This window comes from Oncorhynchus mykiss, chromosome 8, assembly GCF_013265735.2.
Source record: "Oncorhynchus mykiss isolate Arlee chromosome 8, USDA_OmykA_1.1, whole genome shotgun sequence".
Taxonomy (NCBI): Eukaryota; Metazoa; Chordata; class Actinopteri; order Salmoniformes; family Salmonidae; genus Oncorhynchus; species Oncorhynchus mykiss.
Genome location: NC_048572.1, coordinates 20,268,143 through 20,286,958, shown reverse-complemented (window position 1 = coordinate 20,286,958; position 18,816 = coordinate 20,268,143).

Sequence of the window (18,816 nt, the reverse complement as noted above, 5' to 3'; positions counted from 1 at the left end):
CCAAGTCTAGGTCCAAAAGGCGCTTTAACAGCTTCTACCCCCAAATCATAAGACTGCTGAACAATTAATCAAATGGCTATTGACTATTTACATGAACCCCCCCCCCCCACTGCTGCTACTCACTGTTTATTATCTATGCATAGTCACTTCACCCCTACCTACATGTACAAATTACCTTGACTAACCTGTACCCCGGGACATTGACTCGGTACAGGTACCCCCTGTATATAGCCCTGTTATTGTTATGTTCTTGTGTTACTTTTATTATTTTTAACTGTAGTTTTCTTCTTGTCTTGACTCTTCTTGAACTGCACTGTTGGTTAAGGGTTTGCAAGTAAACATTTCACGATAAGGTCTACACTTGTGTTCGGTGCATGTGACAAATAAAGTTTGATTTGATTTGATTTAGCACCCCCTCTCCTTCTCCTCCTGAGACAGGTGACCCAGGGCGAGGCTAAATTACAGGGGGCATCTCAGAGGACACCTGATTCCAACAACGTTACTTTACAGTAAGACTCCAACCATCTCCACATAATAGTACCTTAGTAGTAGTACCTGTGTTGAGAAGGTACACTATCAATGAAGGACTTCTACATTACTGATTAGATTACATTGTGTTCTGGCGCCTGCCCCCTTTTATTTATTATCAAAGCCAGCAGTTCAAAGGAGCCATTCAAAGCGTGCCAGGATGTAAATGCTGCCCGTTTCCACCCGCCTTCCATTTCTTTGGCAGCTTTCAATGGGGAAGGAAGGCCTCTCTCAGGGGAGAGAGATGCTACTGCTGCTCAAAACATCCAGTTCCATGAAATACCTTACAGTGTAAATGTAATGTATACAAGGTTGAGCTTCTTGAGATGTGCAGAAGTGAAAACTCCAACGCCTTACCAACATCTCCCTGATGTTCTGTCTGAAGTGGATGAGGCTGATGAATATGGATGAGACACAAGATGCACCTAAAAGGTTTGTTTTCACCCCAAATTAAATTTATCTTCCAGTGGGATATGAGAACAGCCTTGTCCTATACCTGGCCTGTCAGCTTGGTTTTTACTCTGTGGTGCTGTTTCTCTATCTCCTCTCATCATCACCAGCTTGGACCTCATAACACTGATCTCAATGTTGCTGCTGCAACAGCACACAGGTTGGCCATGTTGTTGGGCTGGCTTCCTCAGCCGCCACTTTCTGTCTGTGGGCTGCTTCCATTGGCCATCAGCCTGCATGTCCCAAGGGTTTATAGCTTCTGAAAGTGAACCAAACCCAGCTTTCCTGTAGCCGAACACCCGCTAGACTGCTACCATCCAGATTCTCACTGCCTGTGGGTGACAGTCTGTGACTGTCGAGAGTGGTAAAGTAAACAGTAACACACATTCACACATGCAGACAGACACGCGCGCGCTCATAGACAAACACATGCATGCAATTTTTAAATGCAGTCATTCTATGTAGGCCTAATTGGCTATTTAGGTTAATGACTTGATCCAGGTAGGACACCATTTACTGTAAATGGCACTCGAATTCTATTCATGAGTGCAGCATATGCTTCAACTTCTTTTTGCAGCCAAGTCACCCGTGATACGAGTCAGTATTCAACGTCCATCTATGTTTGAGGACGTTGAGCGGTGACATATAAACCAGCCACTTGGTGCAGAGCGCTGTTATCTTCAAGTAGGTTTTCAGTTTTGCAAGGGCATTGTGGACTGAGATTGCCGATAAGTGTATGCATCTGCCTCTGGTGCTATAGGTTGCATGCTCAAATCCTAGCCTACCTGAAAACACACCTGTGACGTTGAAGTAGAGCTTCTCCACCCCAATGCACATTTCACCTTTTCTGAATAGTTCCATTCCGTAGTTCCAGCATTTAGCCTCTATTGAATCATCCTCCTGCAATGCATGTGTTTACAATAGTGTTTTCTAAACCTTTACCGTTAATTTACAGCACAGTTTAAGTTTGATAATACTGGCAGTTTATCATGTCAAGCAAACATTTGTTTCTTCCGTTATTTTATGTCTGCTTTTTCTACTTGGATGCAATGTTAAGGAGCTCATAAGTGCTTGGTAACACTTAGGAGGTAAAGGTTTGCTTTATACTTCATTCCAAAAAAAATCACATTGCTGTTTATTTTGTTCTTGCTGTGCTTCAACCGGCATGTCAGCTCCATTCTTCTGTTTTGTTCAGAAATAGGCCTATCTGCGCGCTCCACTCTTCTGTTTTGTTCAGAAATAGGCCTATCTGCGTGCTCCACTCTTCTGTTTTGTTCAGAAATAGGCCTATCTGCGTGCTCCACTCTTCTGTTTTGTTCAGAAATAGGCCTATCTGTGTGCTCCACTCTTCTGTTTTGTTCAGAAATAGGCCTATCTGCGCGCTCCACTCTTCTGTTGTGTTTAGAAATAGGCCTATCTGCGCGCTCCACTCTTTTGTTTTGTTCAGAAATAGGCCTATCTGCGCTCCACTCTTCTGATTTGTTCAGAAATAGACCTATCTGGGCGCTCCACTCTTCTGTTTTGTTTAGAAATAGGTCTATCTGCGCGCTCCACTCTTCTGTTTTGTTTAGAAATAGGCCTATCTGCTCGCTACACTCTTTTGTTTTGTTTAGAAATAGGCCTATCTGCGCACTCCACTCTTCTGTTTTGTTTAGAAATAGGCCTATCTGGGCTCTCCACTCTTCTGTTATGTTTAGAAATAGGGAAATAGGTCTATCTGCGCGCTCAAATCTTCTGTTTTGTTTAGAAATAGGCCTATCTGCGCACTCCACTCTTCTGTTTTGTTTAGAAATAGGCCTATCTGCGCACTCCACTCTTCTGTTTTGTTTAGAAATAGGTCTATCTGCGCGCTCCACTCTTCTGTTTTGTTTAGAAATAGGCCTATCTGCGAGCTCCACTCTTCTGTTTTGTTTAGAAATAGGTCTATCTGCGCACTCCACTCTTCTGTTTTGTTTAGAAATAGGCCTATCTGGGCGCTCCACTCTTCTGTTTTGTTTAGAAATAGGCCTATCTGCGCACTCCACTCTTCTGTTTTGTTTAGAAATAGGTCTATCTGCGCTCCACTCTTCTGTTTTGTTTAGAAATAGGTCTATCTGCGCACTCCACTCTTCTGTTTTGTTTAGAAATAGGCCTATCTGGGCGCTCCACTCTTCTGTTTTGTTTAGAAATAGGCCTATCTGCGAGCTCCACTCTTCTGTTTTGTTTAGAAATAGGGAAATAGGTCTATCTGCGCGCTCCACTCTTCTGTTTTGTTTAGAAATAGGCCTATCTGCGCACTCCACTGTTCGGATTTGTTTGAAATTAGGCACATGTGATGCTAATAATAAATATTGTCAATATGTCCACTTCTACTTAAATGTACTGTATATATGGTAAAATGATGTTATCCTATTTAATTAATGATTTAGATTAGTGATTGTATTATGGTACATACCCCAGTTTACATATTTTAAGTAATTTGATTTGTCCCACAGATTGTGGGCCAGTTGGTAGGCTCCAGAAAGTGTGGCCATGGGCGAGGTCCTCTAAATACCTGTGTTGAGGAAGTGATCACCGTTAGGATGCCTCTAATACTCAGCTGATACAGGGGAGAATAGAAGCATGGAGAGGCCAGAGATAGCTAGACTTGTAAATTGTGCAAATAAACAGAAGTTGGGTTTTGGAGAAACGCCATCAGTGCGTGCTCTGCAAGCAATTCAGTGGATGAAGGTGTGGCAAGTGCATGATGAAAGGATAGACATGGTTATGGGCAGCAAGGAAGAAGGAGAAGAACCGAGTGCAGTGGGAAGATGTGTGTTGAGGAAGAATGGCACCAAGTACTTCAAAACATATTCTGCTGTCTCTGATGGCTCATAAATGTGGTGATAGATCTGGTGAAGACCTCCAAGTCCGAGTCTCGCCCCGATGGTCAAGCAAAGGATGATTCGGGCCCAGTGGGAGAAACATTTCTGGAGAAAGTGGATCCCAGCTTTTTAGCTGATCCATATGTAGTCTCAGGCTGGGCAGAAAAGAAGTTGGTTACTGTTAAATCGGTAAAGATAGCTTGAAGGGTTTCTTCCATCCAGAGGGAGCAAGTGCTTTGCGTCATGTGACTAGGGACAAGACCTGTGACTTGCTTTGCTCTCCGGAGCAGGGCGCCTTTTACTGGGGTGTCATTACGTGTTGAGGTGGAGCAACTGATATGTAAGCTGAAATGCGAGTGTGGTGAAACTGAGAAGATATTGTCTGTCCTTTTGAGTTTTGAAGCAGAGTATTTACCTGATAAAGCCATGTTAGGATCTGTCAGTTATCCACTGAGAACTTCTGTGCCAAACCCACTAAGGTGTTGCAGATGCCAAGGTCATGCCGCAGCAGTGTGTACAATAGGAGGGAGATTACAAGATGTGAGATGTGTGCAGGAGGGCATGGGACAAAGGAATGTGTAGTATCGGTGGAAAAAACAGTGTGCCAATTGTTGGGGTGCCCATGTTGCTAGGGATCCGAAGTGTCCAGTGCGAGAGAGAAAGGTTGAGGTTGCCAGGGTCATAGTAGAAATGAAGGTGTAGTAAGCTGAGGCAGTGAAGAGAGTAGAGGATGATGGGTCAAGGTAAGGCTAGTGGTCACCAACCGGTCGATCGCGACTGGTCTATCTCCAAGGCATTCCTAGTCGATCACCAAGCATTTCTGTAAAAAAAAAACAAAGACAAAACGTTGCGTTCCAGATGTTGTTGTTTTTTTTCGCTGTGTTGGCGGTAGGTGCACTTGATTCAGCAGCCCTAGGGCCGGGAAGGCAAAGTATTCACATTTTTAACCATTTCATGTATCTGAATTAGAATTCCTCCTACCCAGCAGGCCAAGAGAGCAAATCAAGTGCACCTATAGGGTCTACCATTGGATGGTGACCACTGGCCTAGGCCAATACAGAGTGATACGAAGTTGTGCTTCAGTAAGTTTGGCTTCTTAGCATTCATTGCCATGGTTATTAACTGTACCACAGAAATGAAACATAAATCACAGAAGATATGTTGTGGTATGTGCAGTATAACAAGGTTATACTGCAGAAGAGTTACAGGGTGTTGAATGAAAGAGTCCCCTCCTCCCAGGCCGTCGGCCTAGTGTAGCATCGGTCAGGGTCAAAGTAGTGTAATGGGGTGGTGTTTTTTATTTTTATGAAATAGTGGTATATAGGTGTAGGGTTAGTGGGTGGTGCAATTATTACTTTGTGTATCACAAAATGTAAAGTGATTGACCACACACTACAACACAGTAGGTGGCGGCATGCACAAACAAAATGTGCGAACGCTATGATACCGAAGAAGAAGAAGAAGAAGAAGAAGGAGAAGAAGAAGAAGAAGAAGAAGAAGAAGAAGAAGAAGAAGAAGAAGAAGAAGAAGAAGGAGAAAAGAAGAAGCAGCGATCACCGTTAGCCAGTGTTGTAATTGTTCATAGGGTCATGGGTAATTGCATACATGGAGTGTGTCTGAAGGTGGACGTGTCAACAGAAGTGGGAGAATCAACAGAATTGGATGCATGGAAAGCGAATCAACTAATTGGGCAGATTTGTTGCCACTTGTGTGGCTGGTTGGGCTGCACGACAAGTCGATTGTTGACAACTGTAGCTAAGCCTAACCCTAACCCTTTTCCTAACCTTAACCTCATTCTCCTAACCTGCCACGTTCATTATCCTAACCTGCTATGTTAATCCTCCTAACCTGCTATGTCAGTTCTATTAACCTGCTTTGTAAACATTAAGCTATCCAATAATGGAGCGCTGATGTTACACCCATCGCTGTTGATCCATCCACTAATGTTACACCCATCGCTAGGAAAAATCCACTTGAACAGCCCTCCAACTGGTAATTACTAGTCGGAAACTCATCCATCATCATGAGCTCCCACTTCAACCACATGGTGACCTCTGACGTCACCTACTAAAGAAATGATCTTGATGAAAGCATTTTCGACAGTTAAATGCAACAACGAAGCATTATTTATAAAAAGCAATCTATTAATATGGCTTTTGAACACTATAATATGTTGCAAACATGAGAGCTGTACTTAAGTTTATGGATTAACCAGCTTGTTGATCTTTAGCCAATCAGTGTTTCTCAATGTGTTCAAAGCACGGGAATTCATCATTTACAACTTCCCAAAGGGTAAATTCCCACCTCCCACTCGGTTATAATGCTGCGCGTTGCTGATGCATACCAGATACCATACCAAAATACCTGGATAGGTATTTTACGCATCAGCTAACCACATCATATAGCAATCTGGTGCCCGACGTCACAGTCGATGACTTAGCACACAACTATTGGCTGATGCAAACAACGTCTCAGCAGAGGAACGTGACCTAGGTAAATCAGGTGAGCAAGTTCAGGGCTACAACGTCTGGGTGTCCCCGAGGAGAGGTTTGAAAACTACTGGCCTATTTCAGTAGGAATGCCTATTTAAGCATAATCCTTCTAATTTTGGATCTTTTTAGTGTTACAAAATTTTCCAAAATATTTTTGCCAATCTCTTTGTAGGCTTAACACCTATCATTACTGTGTTATGGACCATGAGACTGATTACCTCAGAGTGGGCACGTTCGAGTGGAGCACTTTTGTCAAGACGTTTTCCACATTTTGTTGTGTTACAGCCTGAATTTAAAATGGATTAAATTGAGATTTTGTGAGCCTCCCGATTGGCGCAGCAGTCTAAGGCAATGCATTGCAGTACTAGAGGTGCCACTACAGATCCGGGTATGATCCCTGACTGTTTCGCAGCCGGCTGCGACTGGGAGACCCATGAGGCAGCGCACAATTGGCCCAGCGTCGTCCGGGTTAGGGGAGGGTCTGGCAGGCCGGGACGTCCTTGTCCCGTTGCGATTTAGCAACTCCTGTTGCGCGGCCGGATGCATGCATGCTGACACGGTCACCAGTTGGGTGGTGTTTCCTCTGACACATTGGTGGGGCTGGCTTCCGGGCTAAGCGAGCACTGTGTCAAGAAGCAGTGTGGCTTGGCAGGGTCGTGTTTTGGGAGGACGCGTGGCTCTCGACCTTCGCCTCTACGGGAGTTGCAGCGATGGGACAAGACTGTAACAACCAATTGGATATGAAAAAGGGGTAAAAATACCCACAATAACCTGTAACGTCAAAGTGGAGTTATGGTTTTCAAAATGTGTACAAATGAATTAAAAATGGAAATCTGAAATGTCTTGAGAAAGCAAGTATTCAACCCCTTTGTTGTGTCAAGCCTAAATAAGTAATAATATATTTAACGAGTCCCATAATAAGTTGCATAGACTCACTCCGTGTTCAACAATAGTGTTTAACATGATTTTTGAATGACTACCTCATCTCTGTACCCCACACATACAATTGTCTGATCCCTCAGTCGAGCAATGAATTTCAAACACAGATTCAACCATAAAGACCAGGGAGGTATTCCAAATGTGGCAAAGAAATTAACTTTATGTCCTGAATACAAAGTGTTATGTTTAGGGCAAATCCAACACAACTGATCACTGAGTACCACTCTTCATATTTTTAAGCATGGTGGTGACTGCGTTATGCTTGTCATTGGCAAGGACTAGGGAGTTTTTTAGGATAGAAAGAAACAAAATACAGCTAAGCAGAGGCAAAATCCCAGTGGTGTAAAGTACTAAAGTAAAAATACTTTAAAGTTCTACTTAAGAAGTTTTTTTGTCACGTCCTGACCATAGAGAGTCCTTATTTTCTATGGTAGAGTAGGTCAGGGCGTGACTGGGGGGTTAGTCTAGTTTATTATTTCTATGTGGGCTTCTAGGTTTGTTTTTCTGTTGGTGATTGTGTATGATTCCCAATTAGAGGCAGCTGGTAATCATTGTCTCTAATTGGGGATCATATTTAAGTAGCTGTTTTTCCCACCTGTGTTTATGGGATATTGTTTTGAGTTAGTGCACTTAGCATCTCTGTTGTCACGGTTCGTTGTTAATTTATTGTTTATTTTGTTTTTGTTTATGTCTTTGCTTAGTTTCACTTTCTATTAAATAATGTGGAACTCAACATCCGCTGCGCCTTGGTCCGACATTTATTCTAGCGAACGTAACATTTTTTGGGGTATCTGTACTTTACTTAACAATTTATATTTTTTGCCAACTTTTACTTTTACTTCAGAAAATAATGTACTTTTTACTCCATACATTTTCCGTGTATGACAATTTCCGTGTATGACAATTAAGTACTTTTCCCACCACTTTTCCGGAGAAGAAAACTTGGTTCAGTCTTCCAACAGATACTGGGAGACACATTCACCTTTCAGCAGGACATTAACCTAAAACACAAGGCCAAAAATACATTGGAGTTGCTTACCAAGACAACATTGAATGTGACCTAGCTACAGTTTTGACATTAAATCGGCTTGAAAATGTATTGCAAGAATTGAAAATGGCTGTCGAGCAATGATCAACAACCAACTTCACAGACATTGAAGATTTTTTTAAAGAATAATATGCAATAGTGTGCAATCCAGGTGTGCAAAGGTCTTAGACTTACCCAGAAAAACGCACAGCTGTAATCGCTGCCGAAGGTGATTCTAACATGGGGTGTGAATACTTATGTAAATTAGATATTTCGGTATTTCATTTTCAATACATTTGCAAACTTTTCTAAAAACATTTTTTCACTTTGTCATTATGGTATATTGAGTGTAGATGGGTGAAAAAAAAAATCTATTTAATCAATTTTGAATTCCGGCTGTAGCACAACAAAAAGGCAAGGGTCATGAATACTAAACTGCATGACCTTTGATCACATAATTTTTGTAAAGTTCACGGAGTCGACATGTCGGACAATTTTTATCCCCATAATGCAACACACTTTGAAAGGCGGTGACCTACGATGGTCAAGGTCTTGACAAAAGTGACGCGCCCAATGTCACAACTTCCTCCGAACTTGTTCCCTCTCCTTGTTCGGGTGTGTTCGGCGGTCCGACCATCTGTACTGGTGAGCGTCGGGTTATGTTACCCATTGATTTGTATTATTATATTATTATTATGTTTTCCGGTGTTTAAAAAAAAAAACTGCGCCATTGGAAACACAGTTATTTCTCTCCTGCGTCTGACTTATCTGCCGACAGTAAACACCCTTACAGAATCACCAACCCAAACTATGGAGTCAGCAGGAAACGGTACCCCAGCCATAGGAGTGGAGGAGCGCGTCCAGGAGCATGCAGCAATTCTATATCATCTTGGCACGACCATGGACCACGTTGTCCAGACAATGGACCGCTGGGAGAGACAGGGAGTTCTTCCAGCGCCTCCACCAGCACAACCAGGGTCTCCCCTGAGCGCCCCTTTCCCGCCTGAACCCAGTGGGATTCGTCTCTCCTTGCCCCAGGAGTACGACGGGAGGGCTGCGAACTGCCGGGGGTTTCTGTTACAATTAGACCTCTACCTGGCCACCGTCCAACCGGCTCCATCGGGTCGTGAGAGGGTGTCCGCCATCGTCTCGTGCCTCACCGGGAAAGCCCTGGAGTGGGCCAACGCCGTGTGGAGAGAGGGAGATGCGGCGTTGGACCAGTTTGAGGAGTTCACCCGGAAACCGTCTTCAACCACTCGCCCGAGGGTAGAGTGGCGGGTGAACGCCTCTACCATCTGAGGCAGGAGACGAGGAGCGCCCAGGAGTTCGCCCTGGAGTTTAGGACCCTGGCTGCCGGCGTGGGATGGAACAACAGGGCCCTGATCGACCATTACCGCTGCAGTCTGCGCGAGGACGTCCGTCGGGAGCTGGCCTGCAGAGACACCACCCTCACGTTCAACCAGCTGGTGGACCTGTCCATCCGGCTGGACAACCTGCCTGGCTACCCGCGGACGTCCAGATCGGGGTCTGGTAGTTCCATCCTCCAGCACCCCCTCTCCGATATCCATGGAGATGCGAGGGGCGGTGCGCAGGGAGACCGGAGGGGGTTCCCGCTCGTGCACCATCTGTGGCCGCAGAGGTCACACTGCTGGTTGGTGCCGGGTTGGTTCCTCTGGGAATCGAGGCAGCAGGCAGGGCGCTCTGGCGTCACCCCAGGTGAGCAGGCACCCTTCTCACCCAGAGCCCTCTGTTGCACATATGTTTGTGTCTGTCACGTGTCCTGAGTTTTCCCCGCATTCCCAGCATAAGAAACTAGTCGATTCAGGAGCGGCTGGGAATTTCATTGATAGAGCACTAGCTCATAGCTTAGGGATCCCCATTGTTCCCGTTTATGTGCCCTTCCCCGTTCATGCCTTGGATAGTCGACCATTAGGGTCAGGGTTGATTAGGGAGGTCACATGGGCATAGTGACTCAGGGGGGTCACATGGAGAAAATGTGTATTTTCCTTATTGACTCTCCTGCATTTCCCGTTGTGCTGGGCCTACCCTGGTTAGCTTGTCATAATCCCACTGTTTCTTGGCGACAGAGGGCTCTCTCTCTGTTTAGGGGTTTCCGTTGGTGCTACTACGGTAGAGAGTCCAGACCAGGTCTCCACCGTGCGCATTCCCCTTGAATATGCCTATTTGGCTCTTGCCTTCTCCAAAAAGAAGGCGACTCAATTACCACCTCATCGACAGGGCGATTGTGCGATAGATCTCCTGGTAGACTCTGCACTTCCCAGGAGTCACATGTATCCCTTCTCACAGGCGGAGACGGAGGCCATAGAAACATACAGTGGGGATAACAAGTATTTGATACACTGCCGATTTTGCAGATTTTCCTACTTACAGAGCATGTAGAGGTCTGTAATTTTTATCATAGGTACACTTCAACTGTGAGAGACGGAATCTACAACAAAAATCCAGAAAATCACATTGTATGATTTCTAAGTAATGAATTTGCATTTAATTGCATGACATATGTATTTGATACATCAGAAAAGCAGAACTTAATATTTGGTACAGAAACCTTTGTTTGCAATTACAGAGATCATACGTTACCTGTAGTTCTTGACCAAGTTTGCACACACTACAGCAGGGATTTTGGTCCACTCCTCCATACAGACCTTCTCCAGATCCTTCAGGTATCAAATACTTGTTCTCCCCACTGTATGTCTTCGAATCCCTGCATCAGCGGTACATTCGGTCCTCCACTTCACCAGCCTCCTCAAGTTTTTTTTGGTGAAGAAAAAGGAGGGAGGTCTGCGCCCGTGTATTGACTATCTTGTCTGTATCAGATCACTGTGAGGTATAGTTACCCACTACCGCTCATAGGTACAACGATAGAGTCGATGCACAGGGCGCACTTCTTCACCAAACTAGTTCTCAGGAGCGCTTACAACCTGGTGCGTATCCTAGAGGGAGACGAGTGGAAGACGCTTTTAGTTTCACCTCGGGGCACTATGAGTACCTCGTCATGCCGTACGGGTTGATGAATGTGCAATCAGTCTTCCAAGCCAATTTTCAGGGACCTGCACGGGCAGGGTGTAGTGGTGTATATTGATGAGATTTTGATATACTCCGCTACACGCGCCGAACCCTGGTGCGCTGAGTGCTTGGTCGCCTGTTGTAGCATGACCTGTACGTGAAGGATGCTTGTTCTGCCAACAGTCCGTCTCCTTCCTAGGGTATCGCATTTCCACCTCAGGGGTGGAGATGGAGAGTGACCGCATTGCAGCAGTGCGTGAGGCAGCAGTTCTTAGGTTTTGCCAACTACTACCGGAGGTTTATCTGGGGTTTTGGTCAGGTAGCGGCTCCCATTACCTCACTGCAGAAGAGGGGCCGATATGCTTGCAGTGGACACCACCGAAGCTCTGCCCCTATGCCTTCTGCTCTATGAAGCTCAGCCCGGCGGAGCAAAACTATGATGTGGGGGACTGGGAGCTGTTAGCTGTCGTCAAGGCCTTGAAGGGGTGGAGACATTGGCTTGAGGGGGCTAGACACCCTTTTCTCATCTGGACTGACCCCCGCAATCTGGAGTACATCCGAGCAGCGAAGAAACTGAACCCTCGCCAGGCAAGGTGGGCCATGTTTTTCACCCGTTTTGTGTTTACCCTTTCCTACAGACCAGGCTCCCAGAACGTTAAGGCAAATGCTTTGTCCCGGCTGTATGACACAGAGGAACGGCCCATGGATCACACTCCCATACTCCCCGCCTCCTGCCTGGTGGCGCCGGTAGTGTGGGAGCTGGACGTGGACATTGAGCAGGCATTACGTTCAGAGCCCGTTCCCCTCCAGTGTCCAGCTGGGCATCTGTACGTTCCGTCTGATGTCCGCGACCGGCTGATCTATTGGGCCCACACATCACCCTCCTCTGGTCATCCTGGGATAGGTCGGACGGTGCGCTGTCTTAGTGGGAAGTAGTGGCTAAGGGTTTATGTTTCCTCCTGCTCGGTGTGCGCCCAGTGTAAGGCTCCTAGGCACCTACTCAGAGGTAAGTTACCATCCTTACCCGTTCCACACCGGCCGTGGTCGCACCTCTTGGTAGGTTTCGTGACCGATCATCCTCCCTCACAGGGTAAAACCACGATCCTGGTCGGTGTGGATTGTTTCTCTAAGTCCTGTCATCTCCTCCCTTTCCCCGGTCTCCCTACGGCCCTAGAGACTGTGGATGCCTTGTTTACACACGTCTTCCGGCACTACGGGGTGCCTGAGGATTTAGTGTCTGATCGTTCTCCCCAGTTCACTTCGAGGGTCTGGAGGGCGTTCATGGAATGTCTGGGGATCTCGGTCAGCCTTACCTCAGATTTTCACCCCGAGAGTAACGGGCAGGTGGAGAGAGTTAACCAGGATATGGGTAGGTTTCTGCGGTACTATTGCCAGGAAGGGCCGGGGGAGTGGGCAGCGTTCATGCCCTGGGCAGAGATGGTCCAGAACTCGCTCCGCCACTCCTCCACTAACCTCTCTCCCTTCCAGTGTGTATTGGTGTATCAGCCGGTTCTGGCTCCTTGGCATCGGTGAATGACTGGTTCCGGCGCGCGGAGGAAACATGGGACACCACCCATGTCCACCTTCAGCGAGCTGTGCTGTACCAGAAAGTTGGCGCAGACCGTCACCGCAGTGAGGCCCGGTGTTCGCACCGGAGGACCGGGTCTGGCTCTTGACCCGAAACCTGCCCCTTCGCCTGCCCTGTCAGAAGCTGGGTCCGCGGTTTGTGGGGCCATTTAAAGTCCTGAGGAGAGTGAACAAGGTTTGTTACAGGTTACAGCTTCCCCCCAATTACCGCATTAACCCCTCGTTCCATGTGTCTCTGAGTCTGAGGTGCGGGAAGTTCCTCCTCCCCCTCTGGACATCGAGCGTACTCCGTTCCATACTGGATTCGAGATGTCGGGCGAGGGGCCTTCAGTACCTCGTGGACTGGGAGGGGTATGGTCCAGAGGAGAGATGCTGGGTTCCGGTGGAGGACATGTTGGATCCTTCTATGCTGCGAGATTTCCACCGCCTCCATCCAGATCGCCCTGCGCCTCACCCTCTGTGTCGTCCCCGAGGTAGGTGTCAACGCGCTGCTGGAGCCGCGGGTCAGGGGGAGGGGGTACTGTCACGACTTCCACCTAAGTTTTTCCCTCTCCTTGTTCGGGCATTTTTCGGCAGGCGACGCCACCAACCTTCTGGCCATCGCTGATCCATTTTTCATTTTCCATTGGTTTTGTCTTGTTTTCCATCACACCTGGTTCCAATACCATAAATTACATGCTGTGTATTTAACCCTCTGTTCCCCCTCATGTCCTTGTCGGTGATTGTTTATTGTAAGTGTATGTGTACGTCCGTACTGGTGTGCGTCGGGTTATGTTACACATTGATTTTTATTATTATGTTTTCCGGTGGGTTTTTGTGTAAATAAACTGCTCCATTGGAAACACAGTTATTTCTCTCCTGCATCTGACTTCTCTGCCGCCAGTTAACACCCTTACACCCAATGAGAGAAGTGAACAATTATTGGAGCCAGTGTCTTAAGTATTTATTATTCCAACCTCATAAAAATGACAAACTGAAAGGTTGACATTTTCGTAAAAATGACTTTAGATTGTAGTATATTGTATATTGTATTGTTTATATTGTAGTGCTTTTGATTTGACGGCCTACCCATGACATCCCTTAAAAATGTGTTTGGGGATTTCTATTGGGGAAGCAGTTTTTGTCTATCTTCATGTTGTAGGCCAACTGTCTTTGACTTTGCCGTTTCACAACCTCTGCATACCAGCGGTGATGATGTGGCAGTAGGCCACAAGGTATCCTCATAACAGCAACGGTTCAAAGTGAAAGTGTGAAGAGAGATACGCTACATGGCCAAAAGTATGTGGACACCCGTTCAAATGAGTGAATTTAGCTATTTCAGCCTGACCCGTTGCTGACAGGTGTATAAAATTGAGCACACAGCCAGCCACCTTTCCAACAACTCAGTTTCACAAATGTCTGCCCTGCTAGAGCTGCCTGGTCAACTGTAAGTGCTGTTGTGAAGTGGAAACATCTAGGAGCAACAATGTCTCAGCCGAAAAGTGGTAGGCCACAGAGTGCTGAAGCACATAGAGCACAAAAATCATCTATCCTTGGTTGCAACACTCAATACCGAGTTCCAAACTGCCTCTGGAAGCAATGTCAGCACAAGAACTGTTCATCTGGACCTTCATGAAATGGGTTTCAGCCCCTGTAATAGGGTTAGAGGCAGAGAATCCCAGTGGAGAGAGGGGAACCGGCCAGACAAAGACAGCAAGGGTGGTTCGTTGCTGCAGTGCCTTTCCGTTCACCCTCACACTCCTAGGCCAGACTACACTCAATCATAGGACCTACTGAAGAGATGAGTCTTCAATAAAGACTTAAAGGTTGAGACCGAGTCTGCATCTCTCACATGGGTAGGCAGACCTTTCCATAAAAATTGAGCTCTATAGGAGAAATCCCTGCCTCCAGCTGTTTGCTTAGAAATTCTAGGGACAATTAGGAGGCCTGCGTCTTGTGACCGTAGCGTACGTGTAGGTATGTACGGCAGGACCAAATCGGAAAGATAGGTAGGAGAAAGCCCATGTAATGCTTTGTAGGTTAGCAGTAAAACCTTGCCTTGACAGGAAGCCAGTGTAGGGAGTCTAGCACTGGAGTAATATGATCAAATTTTGGGGTTCTAGTCAGGATTCTAGCAGCCGTATTTAGCACTAACTGAAGTTTATTTAGTGCTTTATCTGGGTAGCCGGAAAGTAGAGCATTGCAGTAGTCTAACCTAGAAGTGACAAAAGCATGGATTAATTTTTCTGCATCATTTTTGGACAGAAAATGTCTAATTTTTTGCAATGTTACATAGATGGAAAAAAGCTGTCCTTGAAACAGTCTTGATATGTTTGTCAAAAGAGAGATCAGGTTCCAGAGTAACGCCGAGGTCCTTCACGGCAGGTCTGGTTTGATTTCCATGGCCGAGCAGCCGCACACAAGCCTCAAATCACCATGCGCAATGCCAAGCATGGACTGGAGTTGTGTAAAGCTTGCCGACATTGGACTCTGGAGGATTGGAAATGCATTCTCTGGAGTGATGAATCACACTTCACCATCTGGCAGTTCAACGGGCAAATCTGGGCTTGTCTGATGCCAGGAGAACGCTACCTGCCCGAATGCGTAGTGCCAACTGTACAGTTTGGTGGAGGAGGAATAATGGTCTGGGGCTGTTTTTTATGGTTCGGGCTAGGCCCCTTAGTTACTATGAAGGGAAATCTTAACGCTACAGCATACAATTACATTCTAGACGATTCTGAGCTTCCAACTTTGCGGCAACAGTTTGGGGAAGGCCCTTTCCTGTTTCAGCATGATAATGCCCCTGTGCACAAAGCGAGGTCCATACAGAAATTGTTTATTAAGATCAGTGTGGAAGAACTTGACTTGCCTTCACAGAGCCCAGACCTGAACTCCATAGAACACCTTTGGGATGAATTTGAACGCCGACTGCGAGCCAGGCCTAATCGCCCAACATCAGTGCCTGACCTCACTCATGCTCTTGTGGCTGAATGGAAGCAAGTCCCAGCAGCAATGTTCCAACATCTAATGGAAATCCTTAACAGAAGAGTGGAGGCTGTTGTTGCAGCAAAGGGGGGACCAACTCCATATTAATGCCCATGTGTTTGGAATGAGATGTTCGGCCATCATCCCTATGGAATGCTTTCAACATTTTGTTGAGTCCATGCCCTGATGAACTGAGGCTGTTCTGAGGGCAAACTCAATTTTAGGAAGGTGTTCCTGATGTGAGGTATACAGTGTATATGCCCAAACCACAAGGGGGCACTGGGACACCCGATGCGGCCTGTGTCACTTGCTTCTTATTAAAACATGAATTATTGCCCCGCTCTACCGAAGGCATTGTTAGTGAATTTAATTGGTTCATTATGTGAGCTTCTACAATCAGCCCACAGAGTTTCTCCTAATAGACTCACAGGTAGGCAGAGTATAGTATTATTATCCCACTGCTTGACAAATACCAACTCCATGCAAAATAGGTCACCCATATAGCCTCCACAGGAGTTTCCTAAATTGCCCAAGCCCCACGGTTATTATTAACTCTCTAAATCATTTAGTTTTTGGCTTGATGTGTGTATAAAAATGGAATTGATCGATGGAAAGAAAATAAAATGTGGGTAGCCCACCACCCTATTCTGGGTTCATAAATTTGGTCCCAAACATTCTCTCTTTCAATCAATCAATCAATCAATCAATCATGTGTATTTATTAAGCCCTTTTTACATCAGCAGATGTCACAAAGTGCTATACAGAAACCCAGCCAAAAACCCCAAACACAAAGCAATGCAGATGTAGAAAAAATTCCCTAGAAAGACAGGAACCTAGGAAGAAACCTAGAGAGGAACCAGGCTCTGAGGGGTGGCAGGTCCTCTACTGGCTGTGCCAGGTGGAGATTAAAGGGTACATGGCCATTTAAGGCCAGATTGTTCTTCAAGATGTTCAAACGTTCATAGATGACCAGCAGGGATCAAATAATAATCACAGAGGTTGTCAGCTCAGTACCTCAGGAGTAAATGTCACTTGGCTTTTCATAGCTGAGCATTCAGAGGTCGAGACAGCAGGTGCAGTAGAGAGAGCGAGTCGAAACAGTAGGTCCGGGACAAGCTATCACGTCCGGTGAACAGGTCAGGGTTCCCTAGCCACAGGCAGAACAGTTGAAACTAGAGCAGCACGACCAGGTGGACTGGGGACAGCCAAGATTTTGGTATAATTTGGGTTAGGAATCCATGTTTGTTTTTTCGATAGCGTAATGTTTGCTGGAATATTTTCCCTAGAATATGGGCCCTTGTGAAAAATAATAGGCTACTTCCCATAATCAGGTGAATGAAAGTTTTTCTTCAAGTCTACTCTTTCCTAATCATTTTGGCACTCAATCAAAAAGAGCCCAGTGGCAATCTGAAAGAGCCATTACATTTTTGAGGATAAATACAGTATCTCTCTGTACTTTCAGATGGCCAATCCTTGTTAATTTCTCATTCTTAAACGGTTTGCACTAGAATACTAAAGCAGAATGCAAATAATTAAGCAATATCTAATACAAACTGCTATTTAAAAATGGAGTGGCTGCAGATCCGACTTTTCTGGACTTTTATTCCGACAGCGAAAAAAGTTCCCGAAGTGCATGTGCGAGATTCTCTACTTTACGCACAGTCTCTGCTGTTATACTCGTAGAGAACTGGCTACTCGAGCGAATGGTGCTCGTTTAATAAAGTTAGATCAAAGCTGAATCACATAACTGAACCAAATATAATAGCGCATTTTAACGTTACTGTAAGGCAAAAAACTTTTCTGGATGATTGGTTACATGTTTTTATCCTGGCGAGAGCTCGTGCCGCTAGGCAAATATGTGCTTTGACTGAAACAAACACAGGTAGGCTATACTCCAGTTTGTTAGCACCATCTGCTATAAAATTCGCTCATTCTACGTAATTCTTAACAACACTGTAGGCTACTTTGAAACAACACTGTATAACTCAAAAATATATAAATGTATATCCACATGCAATTAATTGAGATCAAATGGTTGGAATATAGATGCTTCGTGGACGTTTTCACTGTAAAACTTTAAGAATTATAATTCACAATTGACCGTGAGAAATGTGAAGGGAGGGTGACCACAAAAGTTGTTGCGTAAAGTAAAAAAGAAAGGAACGCAGAATGTGATTTGGATCTTCCGGTCTGGGGAAAAGGAATCTAGGGGACAGGACAAGGGGAGAGACGTGGTGGATCCACAGCCTCGGCCATTAAAAAACACAGGAGGAGATTATTCCACAGACCTCAAATAATCACAGTCATAAATAAAAACAGTGTAATAAATAGCATTTTTGCCCATGGTTTAAGATAGATTTTAATGCAATGGATTCAATGGGAAATTGAAAATGTAGATTGGTTTAATTTACTGTTTATTTTTTAATTGTATGATACCTTCAGGGCGTTTAAGACGTGTATCACTCTTTGCAAAGCACGAAACAGAGGACAAACATACAATACACATACCATAAGCCCATAATGGGCTGTGTACCTTTTCGTGCATCACAGGAGGATTGTGGGAGGAGCTATAGGAAGTGTCAAATACATCAAATGTATGGAAACCAGGTTTGACTCTGTTCCATTGATTCAATTTCTATATCTCCTCCCACCAACCTCCACTGAGGTGATTTATTCTCTCTAAGACACTGAAATAATCAAATCAGTCATTTGACCAGGTGGAGCCTGAATTCCAGCAACACTGCAGCTGATTGTCCAGTAGCCACACATAGACCCTGACATCATTCTGAGTGACAGCTGGGGCTGTGCCACTCTCTTTGAATCTCAAGTTCACTGAAGGTGAAAACTCAACGTTTAAAAGGAGATAGCTTTATCGCACCACTAAATTAAGTAAAAGTCAAAAAGTTCAATCAATGCTGTCTGAGCTTAGTGAGGCTTTACAGAGGTGGACATTCACATG